Genomic DNA, 11,907 nt, shown 5'->3' on the forward strand with positions numbered 1-11,907 from the left:
GGCTGTTGAGCCTGAAGCTGCATCTGTTGGGCCTGGGACAACTGATTTAGTATGAATAGCTTGCTAAAAGTTTGCCTGCATTGATTAAATGTCAGCTAAAAGATAAGCAAAATGTTAGGGGAGCAAAAGTAGCCTATTTCACTATGGACTAAGCTAACAGGTTCATTTCCACCACTCGCAGACTACACCCACCTTCCTTTGTGAAAAATTGGGTAACATACCGTTGCCCTTTATTTTCTCTCTCCTGTCTTCTTCTCGTTGGAAGACAGATTTTTCTTTAGGAAGCAGAGACATGATGCTCCACTGGCACTCCTCACTCGCAATTCACTGCTTGCAAGTACCGTTCGCGCCTGGTTTGGGGGCAGGACCGATTAAACTAAAGCTGATTAAACAGCATGATCATAACACAGGTACACCTTGTGCTGGGGACAATAAAAAGCATCTCTAAAATGTACAGTTTTGTCACACAACACAATGCCAGATGTCTCAAATAGAAGCGTGCAATTGGCATGCTGACTGCAAGAATGTCCACCAGTACTTATGGGCAGGCATAAACTACAGACAAGGAACAGAATTGCATTTTATTGATGGCAATTTGTATGCACAGAGATGCCGTGACAAGATCCTGAGGCCCATTGTCGTGCCATTCATCTGCCGCCATCACTTCATGTTTCAGCATGATAATGCAGGGTCCCATGTAACAAGGATCTGTATAGCATTCCTGGAAGCTGAAAATGTCCCAGTTCTTCCATGTCCTGCATACTCACCAGACATGTCAACCATTGAGCATGTTTGGGATGCTCTGGATCGACGTGTCCGACAGCCTGTTCCAGTTCCCGCCAATATCCAGCAACTTCACACAGCCAGTGAAGAGGAGTGGGACAACATTCCACGGGCCACAATCAACAGCCTGATCAACTCTATGTAAAGGAGATGTGTTGAGCTGCATGAGGCAAATGATGGTCACACCAGATACTGACAGGTTTTCTGATCCACGCCCCTACTTTTTTTTTTTAAGGTATCTGTATTCCCAGTCATGTGAAATCCATAGATTAGGGCCTAATGAATTATTTTCAATTGACTAACTTCCTTATATGTAACTCAGTAAAATCTTTGAAATTGTTGCATGTTGCGTTTATATTTTGGTTCAGTGTAGTTTATACAATGGAGCATTAATTGATTAAAATGTAATTAGAGCATCCAGATCAGGGATTTTGTGCTCAGAGTGAACTAAGAGGAAGGGGAGAATGCTGTTGAGTAATACATCAATGTAAAATGATGCTGTATGAGCTTGAAAAATAGTAATACAGTTAAATAAACACCACAGAGCGACAAACAAATTGAACACAAATAATTACAATGATATATAATGAAGTGTAATTAAGTGTAATTAATTGTTTAGGCTACAAGTGTTTAATCACAAATGAAATGTGTAAAGTAGTAAGTGACAAGACATGTCGCTAGTTTTGCTAGACATTTTATACATAAAAGGATAAGTAGCATATTGTTTTAAAATATGTGCGTGCTGTTCTCCTCCCAGTAAACAACAGCTGATTCAAAGGAGGTGTGGCAGATCTCAAAACTCTTCCGCAAAGGACTCCGGTAGGATAATCTTGTGCTTCCTCTCCGAGCAGAGGCTATCAAGCAGGCGAGGACACTCCTCCATTCGCCTAACTAATTGGTCTTTTCTCATCTCTCCTGCGTAGTCTCTCCCCTCATTTTGAAAAAGGCCAAACGTAATCGAGGAGAAGCGGCAAGGAGAGTCAACTTGGATGAAAATGCGCTTATATGAAATAACAAGCTCCTTTTCCACTCGCGTGTCATCAGAAAATTTACGTTTACAGTGTTGAATCCCAAAATAAATGTGTAAAGTCATGACAACAAATTAAGTCAGTTGTGTAAGTCAAATTGGAATTAGTAACATCATACGTTTAGCAAAATCTTAACATATTGTACATTTAGCTAATTCGTAACATCATACGAATTGTAATTCATAACATATCAAACGAAATGGATGATGGACATCCACAAATAATACATACACCATTTAGTATATGTTACATTTCATATTGTATCTTTGATATAATTACTGAATAATATGAAATGCTCTGAGACCAGGTTGGGTCAGAGAGGAAAGATAGAGGAGTTGAGGATGGTATTTTGTCCAAACGAGAATCTTCCTACAATCGCCACACCAGATTTTCTCTTTGAACCTGGGATTCAAACCAGCAACCCTGTTTTCTGGCTTCAGTTAGAACTGTCTAAGAGTGCCTGCCGAAACCAGGGACCTTTAGACACTGTGTTAACTTCATAAGTTAACTTAAGAAGCTAACCTTCTCCAGACGAGCTTCAATGCCATACAAGTCTCCTTCCGTGGCCTCCAACTGCTCGTAAATGCAAGTTTAAAAACTAAATGCATGCTCTTCAACTGATCGCTGCCCGCACCTGCACGCCCGTCCAGCATCACTAGTCTGGACGGTTCTGACTCAAGAGTGTGTGGACAACTACAAATATCTAGATGTCTGGCCAGACTGTGAACTCTCCTTACAGACTCACATTAAGCATCGGCTTCCTATTTCGCAACAAAGCATCCTTCACGCATGCTGCCAAACATACCCTCGTATGGCTTGTTCTCAAATAGCCTACCTGGTTAAATAAAGGTTAAATCAATTAAAAAATCAGTCTAACGCTCTCCCAACTGAGCTATTTCGGCTGCATTTCGGCCCCATATCAATTACTCATACTTTTCTAAGGTCTTGGATTGGCTGCCAGGACAATTAATGTTTTCTACTCATTTTTCTCATAGAAAGACAATGCTGCCAGCTGCTGGTCCCCTGGCAAACTCACACATATCTCGTGTTAGAATTTGTATACTTACTACAGGTACAAAAAGGAGCCTCAGTGGATCTGGAGTCATCTTGCTAACATACACAGGTTCTCAATGTGTAATGGAAGTTCGAGAACTACTCAGATGTTATTTTATCCATTGTCCATGAGAGGGTGGTAGTGAACACATCAAATTTGCACTTACCCTTCGGGATGACGCAATATTCATGTCGTCTATAACTCACCAATTAATTCTTTATAGCTGATATATAAGTTAAAGTATTGCTTACAAACACCATTTTAACGCATTCATTGTAACAATGCTCTCCTTTTATTTTGTCTAACCATAACTGTATGTAGGTATCATTTCTACTGCATAAAGGCATTTTACAATTTAAAAAATTCTGCTGAATTGTCGAAATGTAAAAGACATAGCAGAGGATGGTTTCGATCCATCGACCTCTGGGTTATGGGCCCAGCACGCTTCCGCTGCGCCACTCTGCTGACTGTCTCAATGTGGAGGAAGTGTAGCCTTTAACCCTGTGGGACCAACTCATTGCATATGCAATGAAGATCTGAGGCTCTCTGATGAGCATTTGAAAAGAACAATACTTATTTCACTGCCATAGTAAAATAAGTATAGACAAATCTAACGAAAAACTGCATATCATTAAACGTATTAATTTTATATCAAGTCATTTATTTACAACCACATTTAAGTGAGAAAAACAACTCAAATGCTATTTCACACATTTTATACTATTTTGGACAAATATAAAATAAGGCATCTGATGAAAAAAAAAGTATTTTTCCCCAGACGTATGTTATAAACAATGGCCTTTCTTATTCAGTGTCAGGGCCACTTCCCCAGTCATTAGGTTTACATTTGATTTGAGAAACATTTTCTGTTCTCTTTGCAAATGCCATTAATCAGGTATACTTTCAATGAAATAAGATATGACCTTGTGTTTTATTGCTTATTTACTTGTATAATAAAGGATACAATGCTTGTTTATTATAGTGTGCAAAACTGAAGATCTAGTGAAGATATAACTAGTGTGTGTTTAGTATTTCTGCCTACAACACAGACTCAAACATGATACAAGGGATTTCTGTTAGATGAAAATAATACAATGGCAGCATAGGAGATACATTTGCCATTTACTCAACATAAACAGAACAACCAGTCCAGTTAGCATGTCAGGAGAGAAACATTAAGCCTACTCCTGGACTAAGGAGAATGTTCTATTGATCCATCAGGGCGGTCAGCTTGTCCTTGCATTGGATATCAGACACTGGTTGACCACCTCCAGATGCTGGGAGTTCTCGAGGGCAGCGGCCACTCTCTCTTTGTCTGCCAGCTGTTTGTTGACTGGAACAAAAACAAAGGGTTTAGTTCGGGGCAATTCCACAATAACTGAGTGATGCTGACACTTTGATATTTCACTTTAAAATATGTAAAACAAAACCCAATGATTGCAAAGTTAAACAACCCATACAACTCTATGCAAAAGGACTACTTTTTACAATTTTCACAAAAACGCAGTTACTTCAATAACAGTGCATATGCAAAGTTCCATAACATAATTTTCAGCATAAAGCACAAATTGTCATTCTGTTACCAAAGTTTGCATCTGCACTGTTGCTCAAGTAAAGGTGTTTTTGTACAATTTTCTGTGGAAATTGTTAAAAAGTAGGCCTTGTGGATCGAGTTGTATGGTTTGCTTAACTTTGCATTCATTGGTTTTTGTTTGACATAGTTTAAAGTGAAAATTCAGTCTCAGTATCACCGTTACTGTGGAATTGATATTAGGGCTTCTCGAAAGGGGTAGTCTACAATAGTCGTCTTGAAGGCGTGATTGTTTGTCTCAGCCTCAATGTTGAGTTACTTCAGAGGCATGTCACTTTACCTGCATCTTCTGAGGTATGCGTCCCAGGAGTGATGTGCACATCAATCTGCAGAGATATGATTAGGCATAGACGGTACATGACCCACTATATTAATGTTAAATGTTCAGACAATTAAATAATATTAAAGCTTGCTCTGACAGCTCACAAGCACTTAAATTCTTTCACCCACCTTAAACTTTTCTGGTAGGGATCGCAGCAGCTTGACTTTGATGGACAGGCCTATGATAGTTGCCATGCTGCAGTGGGGTATAGTGGGGGTGAACTCCACACCCACAGTGTTTTCTTGGTCATCTACCTGTAAAGAAAAATCAAGTTGGTTTTATTAGGATAACACAGTATAGGCTATCTGCTTTCCTTAGTAGCTACACAGGTATGTCTGTGTCGAACTTCTACATGGGGGAAAAGTTGAGAAAGAAGTTTAACTCACGCGCACTCGCACTTGTTCCACGACATTCAATTCCTCGAGGGACAGTGGGTGTTCAGGATCATTAATGGATCTGATGAGATGTAGCACGGGTTAAGGTGAAATTTGACAACACAATGTTGAGTAATTAGCTTTAATAAAGAATGAAGCATCATATGCAAAGTTGATTGGTATGACATTGAACGCTCAATTGATGTATATTTTAACTAGCTACACCGAAAGGATATCAAATATTTATCTGTCGTCGATGGGATCAGCAACATCTTCGTCTTCGTCCTTTGCGGTCTGAAGTCTCTCGCCTGTTCGTTGAAAAATCAAGGGATTTGCGTTCTCTAAACCGGTCCCCACTGACATTGTGATGTTGCAATTACAGAAATATGGTATACTTGTTTGCGCTATCGTTTTTTACTCTGGACCACGGGAGTGAACGATCGACTTCCGGAAACGGTAGACGTCAAAACGTACGCAGGCGCATCCCTGCGATTTAGTGTCATCTTGGATTTCCAGATGTATCCAGCAGATGGCAGTATTCTCATCTTAAATTCTGTATTGTGTGAACTTTAAGGTTAATCTATAAATGGTAAAGTTACACAGAAGCAAGAAAATAATGATCCAAGTAAAACAATGTTCATACTAAAATGTTTCATAAATAACAGTAATTCAATTAGCCCTCTTACACGTGTATTGTGAATCCCAGGAAAGTAGCTTTTTACCATAGACTCAAATGTTAAACTCTAGGTAATTTCTTTAGTAGCAGTATAAATAACATATGACTCAGAATACCAACTGCAATGCACCATTTCAAAGTCAAGCCTAACCCATAATTGTACAATTAATCACCTGTGTCTGTGTGCGTTGGAACATGTTTGAAAATGTTTAAACTGTACTTTCACTATGTATGTTTATAGTATTAATAGCAGTCGACAAATTCAATGTTGTTATGTCCAGATTTGGAGTGATACATGGCATAAATTACCATCTTGGGTGATTTCTTTTACTGTGCCAAATAATCTAAATAGCTTAAAGACATTAGCTCTTAGAAATACTGGGCACACTATTGAAATACCCCAAACCCATTTGTTGATTGTCACCAATGCAAACAATAACATTGAAAACCACTACTGAAAAACCTTGGTAATATATCACTAAGGACTTCCTTTAATCTGAATGCAAACTGACCTTCTCTCTGTCCATCTTGTCAACAGCTGTTGAAAAAACTTTCTGGTTTGCTAGCTCCAGTAGACAATGAGCCTCCCTTGTACCCTAAAGCCTGTCTCAGGCTGAAATACCTGTTTAGATGGAACCTGATAACACACCTTCCTTATACCATTTGCATGAACCCAGCTTGGCTGTGAGCTCATAGGAGGCAGCAGTATCTTGTTGAACTTTATTCAACCCCTGTAAATGATCATATTGTATCCTAAACCAACAAAACACATTCACCTGAATTACAAGAACTGTGATTATGCAAGTATTTCAGTATCAAAGCCTGTAAAGTAAAAGTACAGTCTACCAACTGAAATTCTCAAGCTAGTCCTCATCCCCTTTTGTATTTAAGTTACTCATTCATCAGCAGTGTCAGAGGGATTAGTTCAGTGAGACAGTTAGCTGAACAACCCACATTGTGTCAACAATAACAATTAAGGTAAAGGCAGGCAGGAGTCTTGGGTGTGGTTAGTTTGCTCTAGGCTAAGTGCTGGGCTGCTAGCCATTCCTCCAGGGACACTTATCAGCATGCTATCCTTGCCCTAGTCTTTGCTGGCCCAGGCAATACTATGTACAAGTAACTTTTCACCTTATGCAAATAAAGAGAGGAGTCAGGAGACTGCCAAAAAGGTGTGCCATCTCTCTACAGGTGGAAGGAAGGCCAAGACAGACAGAGAGGATAAAATCCTTTTAGCCCTAGAATGTGGGGTCAGGTAGCATGTGAGGGATTTTTTTTCATCCCACTGAACCCACCCTTTCAGTAGGTAAAGAGAGACTTTCAACACAGTTTCTGCATGACACTCCACAGTGACATCACAGCAGCTTTGAGAACTGGTTGAGAGTGCCTCAGGGGCTGAAACACCTGTGAGCCTGGAGTCCTGCAATTGAGACAGCGTGGGTCCTGTCTGGGTGCACTGTTGCAAGAGTGCCATTTCATCTCAATACTCCGTGTGGAGCAGAGTAGATTCACAGACACCGTCATCATGCCTGAAGCCGTGAAGTTTAATGTAGCTCTCCTGGAGACAGGAGGTCCCATCCACACATTCCAGGAAAACAAAAACCCAGGCACAACACAATACACGTCTGGTCTATCCCCGGCCCTGGCCGTTGCTCTAGACAAATCTGAAAATGCTGTAAAGCTTGGGGCTAGTTAATCCGGGAAATAAAAGGATGCTAGCTATTTAGAAACATGATTCCATAACCTAATGCAATTGTGGAGGTTATGCATAAACATTTTATAGAGTCTAAAAGCCCCACTCTGCGTTGATGGGCTTTTAAGGGCCAATGGTGTAGAGAGGAAGTCAATCACTAGACAATGGAGGGAAATTGGCTGATCACAGCATTTAAATTGATGTCCACTGACTACCTTAAGTCAATGGGTGAGCTCATTAGGAATGTACAGTATACAATAGCCAAAGTACTGCACGTAGGCCTACACTGAAAAAGTGTCATATCTCCGTAGAGCATTTCTCTTTAATCTTGATCTAAGGTGTGGGGGGGTTGAATAAGGCTATTATCATGCTATATCTTTGATGTGAATGAGCACAGAGACAGATGAGCATGTTGGCTGCTACCTTGGAGACTAAATACAGGAAGTGGTTGTAATACCGAACCAGTTGCTCTTTGAACATATAACTACCCCCTTCCCCATCGCCCTGAGCATCACCTTGTTCATTTTTTTTGTATTTAACTACGCAAGTCAGTTAAAAACAAATTCTTATTTACAATGACGGTTAACTGCTGTCGCCCAACAGGCTCTATCAGCCATCTTTCTAAAACCACAAAACACAACAACCCATAACATATACTGTATAATTCATGATCAACACACTGTAGCTAGTTTGCTCTCTAGCTTTCAGGGTTGAACTGAAATGCGGATAACAAATGCTTAAAACGTTGCTGTTATATTAACCCTAAGTGCCAAACATATCCCATTAGACAGATGGATAATCATTGACGATAGGTGTACTATAATAAACAAATACTTGATTCAGGAGACGTACAAGACTTTGTTTATTATAATGTTTTCAAAAGGATTTCCTTAACGCTTTGTGTACGTTTCAGCCTCTATCATTTCAATAGGGACAATAAGGTCGAAACCAATTACATTCTTTACACATTGACAGTGGTTAATAAATGACAGACAGCCAATGGCCTTGACAGAACCCGCCATGAGAAATCAGCTAGACTTGTTGAAACCATTACGCATCTGTGGAAAAACCCTGTTTCATTGCTTCAAAAAGATCATGTTAGATTCTTTACACTCATAGAATAAGGGAGACAACGTTCTTATGGAAAACCTGAAACAAACTGTTTTTCGATGAATAATTCAAGCTTCTTAAAATGGTCATTCAGGATATTTTCTTCAAGGATTCTAAACAAAGTAACTGTGTGACTTTTGCTTCAGTACATCTTTAACCATTAGTCACTGGCTCTAGCAGGATAGAATTCCCCGAAGAGATTTCCTGTTAACAATATGACCACATTAACAAGTCAGGGCACAGTCAGTCTCCCAGCCATACACAGTAAAATAAACAGATGAGACCCTGAATGTCAGACTGTGTTATGGGATGACAGTCTAAATGCAAAATTAAATTAAATTAAGACATAAAAGTTATAAAAGTTAAAATATAGGCTACACTTTCACTCCTGTGAGACCATCTGAAGGGAACCTGTGAACTGAGCAACAATTTTGCTATCAAAATGGATGGCCAATCCAAGTAAGGGGAACATTAAAGTCCAATGTACTGGTGATGATGATAGAATGAGCCTTCACTGACACACATGCAGTACTGAGTACAGCAACACAGGCTCTCACTCTGGCGAAGTCTGGGAACTCTCTCACAGTCACGTGTTATAGCACAGTTTACTTTACCACACTCACGGGAGTATTTGTCCTTTGGGGTTAATATACAAGCACACAACTAAATAATGATTAACAAGATTCCCATAGCCTCCTGTACTCTCTGACTGAGGAGTTGGGAGTCTTCCTCCTAATTAGCACAAAGTCAAGTCCAGCTAGGGAGTGTAGTTCTGGAGAATCTATTATACATTCCAGCAAAGATAAGGAAAACTGAAATAAATACTGTCCTTCAGTGGAGGCGAAGACATTGTAATATTTACAAGGACGTCTCATATGAGACTTGAGTCTCACACAATGGATAAAAAGTGCATGATACGCCTATCTAGGACTGCAGTAGCAAATTACACTGTAGTGTGTTAATGTATTCATTATGAGCAAGAGGTTTAAATGATTTGTGATGTTCTGAGTCCGAAATGGGATGAAAAGCCTAAAAATATATTCCATCAAACAATACGCTACTGTATTTATCTGCTGGGTCATGAAGTGAGGCATGTGATTAAGTCAGTTGTTAGATATGGACTACTTACCATGTAATTTCTGATTGACCTCCACTGTTCATACTTACTATGACAAAACACAGACACGATTTGATTTCTCATACAATACCAGCTGCTGTTCATTCAGATTGTGGATTCAGAGACGACGAGATACAACACAAAGAAGGGAACCGGAAGAAAGAAGATAAGATCATAAAATTGCTTGACTCACAATTTCCCACTTTCATGTCAAGTGACTGTGGAACTGTGAGCATCAGATTAATTGTAAATGGAGGTTCTGAAGACTGTCAAATGGTTTGAGTGGAGACAACTGGACTATATTTCACATGGCGTCTTTACCTCTTTTTACACCACTTTATGTGAGGATAATTTCCTATTCAGAAACATCACAAACTGTCCAATATTACTTATAAAGCAAGTATAAAGCAAGTATAAAGCAAGTATAAAGCAACACATTACTTTTCAATTGAATTATGGGGCTATCGAGGCCTAGTCAGTCAGTAAGATATACACAAACAAGCAGGGAAATAGAAACAGACAAAAAACAACATGGGGCAAAGAGATATTTAGATTTCAAAATACAGTAGCTTAACATCTGAAGGGATATGATAGAACGCGCATTTATCACATTGGCATGCGCCAATCTAAATTCTGTGTGCTACTGTCTTGCTTTGCAGTTAAATATTCAGCAATTGTAGCTAGTGTAATAGCTAATGAGAAGAATAGTACATTATTCAAGCTAGTGGTAAGTGAATTTCAAACCAAAACCATATTCTCTACATTATTTTGTTTTATAGGGTGAACGCTAGTAATTAGGTAGATAGTTGCCCCATGTCAAATGGGCCAGGGCTAACGTTAGCTAGCTAGTTAGCTTGTGGCTCAACTACATTACAGCATGTTTCTGACCTTTTCAAAACAGATGTCGGAAATGTAATGGTAGTTTTCTGTAGGCTATTTAGCTTCATTATGCCGCATTCACGTGACCAACTCATCAGATGGCGTGCAAAAGATCTTGGCTAGCTAACATTAGCTCGTTTGAAAAACATGCACTCGTGTCCAAATACAGCGCTTAACGGCCTCAAACATTCAGTTTGAATCTTTGTGATATTACTAAACATTTCCTGATAATAAAGTTGCAAATTACTTAGTTTTGTTGTTTTAGTGAAGACTAGTCAGGAGGGCAACAGTAACATACAGTTTGGCTTTGATATTTCAACTTTCGGCGCCAAAAGTTGTTTTGAAAACAGCATTAGTTCAATTTCCGTCAGTCGTTTTGTGCCTTTGTTTCTGCCATGGCAATCATGGATTAACAGGTAGGGAGGGACTGCTAAAACTAGTTTGGAGGTTATGATTATGCTAGCTAGCAATGCATACCAGTATTGTGGATCATGAGTAGAAAAGCCTTTAATGTGATGTTTGGATGTGGGTCATGAACTGATCACATGTGAAACTCATGATCCACAATATTCTCTGTACTCTAAAGTCACTGATTGAATGGATAAAGAAATATCTTGCATGTCATACCTTCCCTTCCCTTTGGAACCCTCAAGCACTTTTATTTTCTCCAACAGCCCAGTCGCTCCATATTTTAATAATGTAATTGAAACGTTACTTACTACTAAAGACTAGGTATATAGGACGTCTTTGGTTCTACAAGGTGACATCATAGACTTATCATTCAACAATTGCTTCACAAGGCTGCTGGGTCTCCAAAGCAAGCAGAGGATTTAATGTTGTTCTGCCACGACGTCTGAGGTGAGGATGATGGAGATGTGATAAAGAAGATGCATGGAGGACATCCTGCTGCAATTTTTCATGTATTTGTAGCCAATCAGGTCCACAGAAAACCTCAGGTGGTAGAGTAAAGCCCATCTACAATACATAAGTTTAGTACTGATATGTTATGCTGACTGTAAATGTTTAAGCTACTCCTTATTAATATGTTTTATCATGATTAAACTATATGTATTTATCAGTCATTTGTTAAAATGTAAAGCTTATTTTGACAAATTATAGCTTTTCACAAATATAGACTGCTCCAGTCTGTGAAATTGTCAGTGTTGCTGTGTTTTGTTTGAAGCGACTTTGATCATGAAATGGAATGACTGACACCGTGTTTGATCCTGAACCCATTCTTCCTCATCAGTGCTTTTCCTCTCGATCGGAATTCTCACACTATT

General features: G+C 39.2%; 1 pseudogene; it reads right to left on the bottom strand.

The window, feature by feature from the left end:
- Nucleotides 1-3,505: 3,505 nt before the first annotated feature.
- Nucleotides 3,506-6,510, bottom strand: LOC110526290 (annotated as a pseudogene).
- Nucleotides 6,511-11,907: the final 5,397 nt, after the last annotated feature.

The sequence above is a fragment of the Oncorhynchus mykiss genome, chromosome 6 (assembly GCF_013265735.2).
Source record: "Oncorhynchus mykiss isolate Arlee chromosome 6, USDA_OmykA_1.1, whole genome shotgun sequence".
Lineage (NCBI taxonomy): Eukaryota > Metazoa > Chordata > Actinopteri > Salmoniformes > Salmonidae > Oncorhynchus > Oncorhynchus mykiss.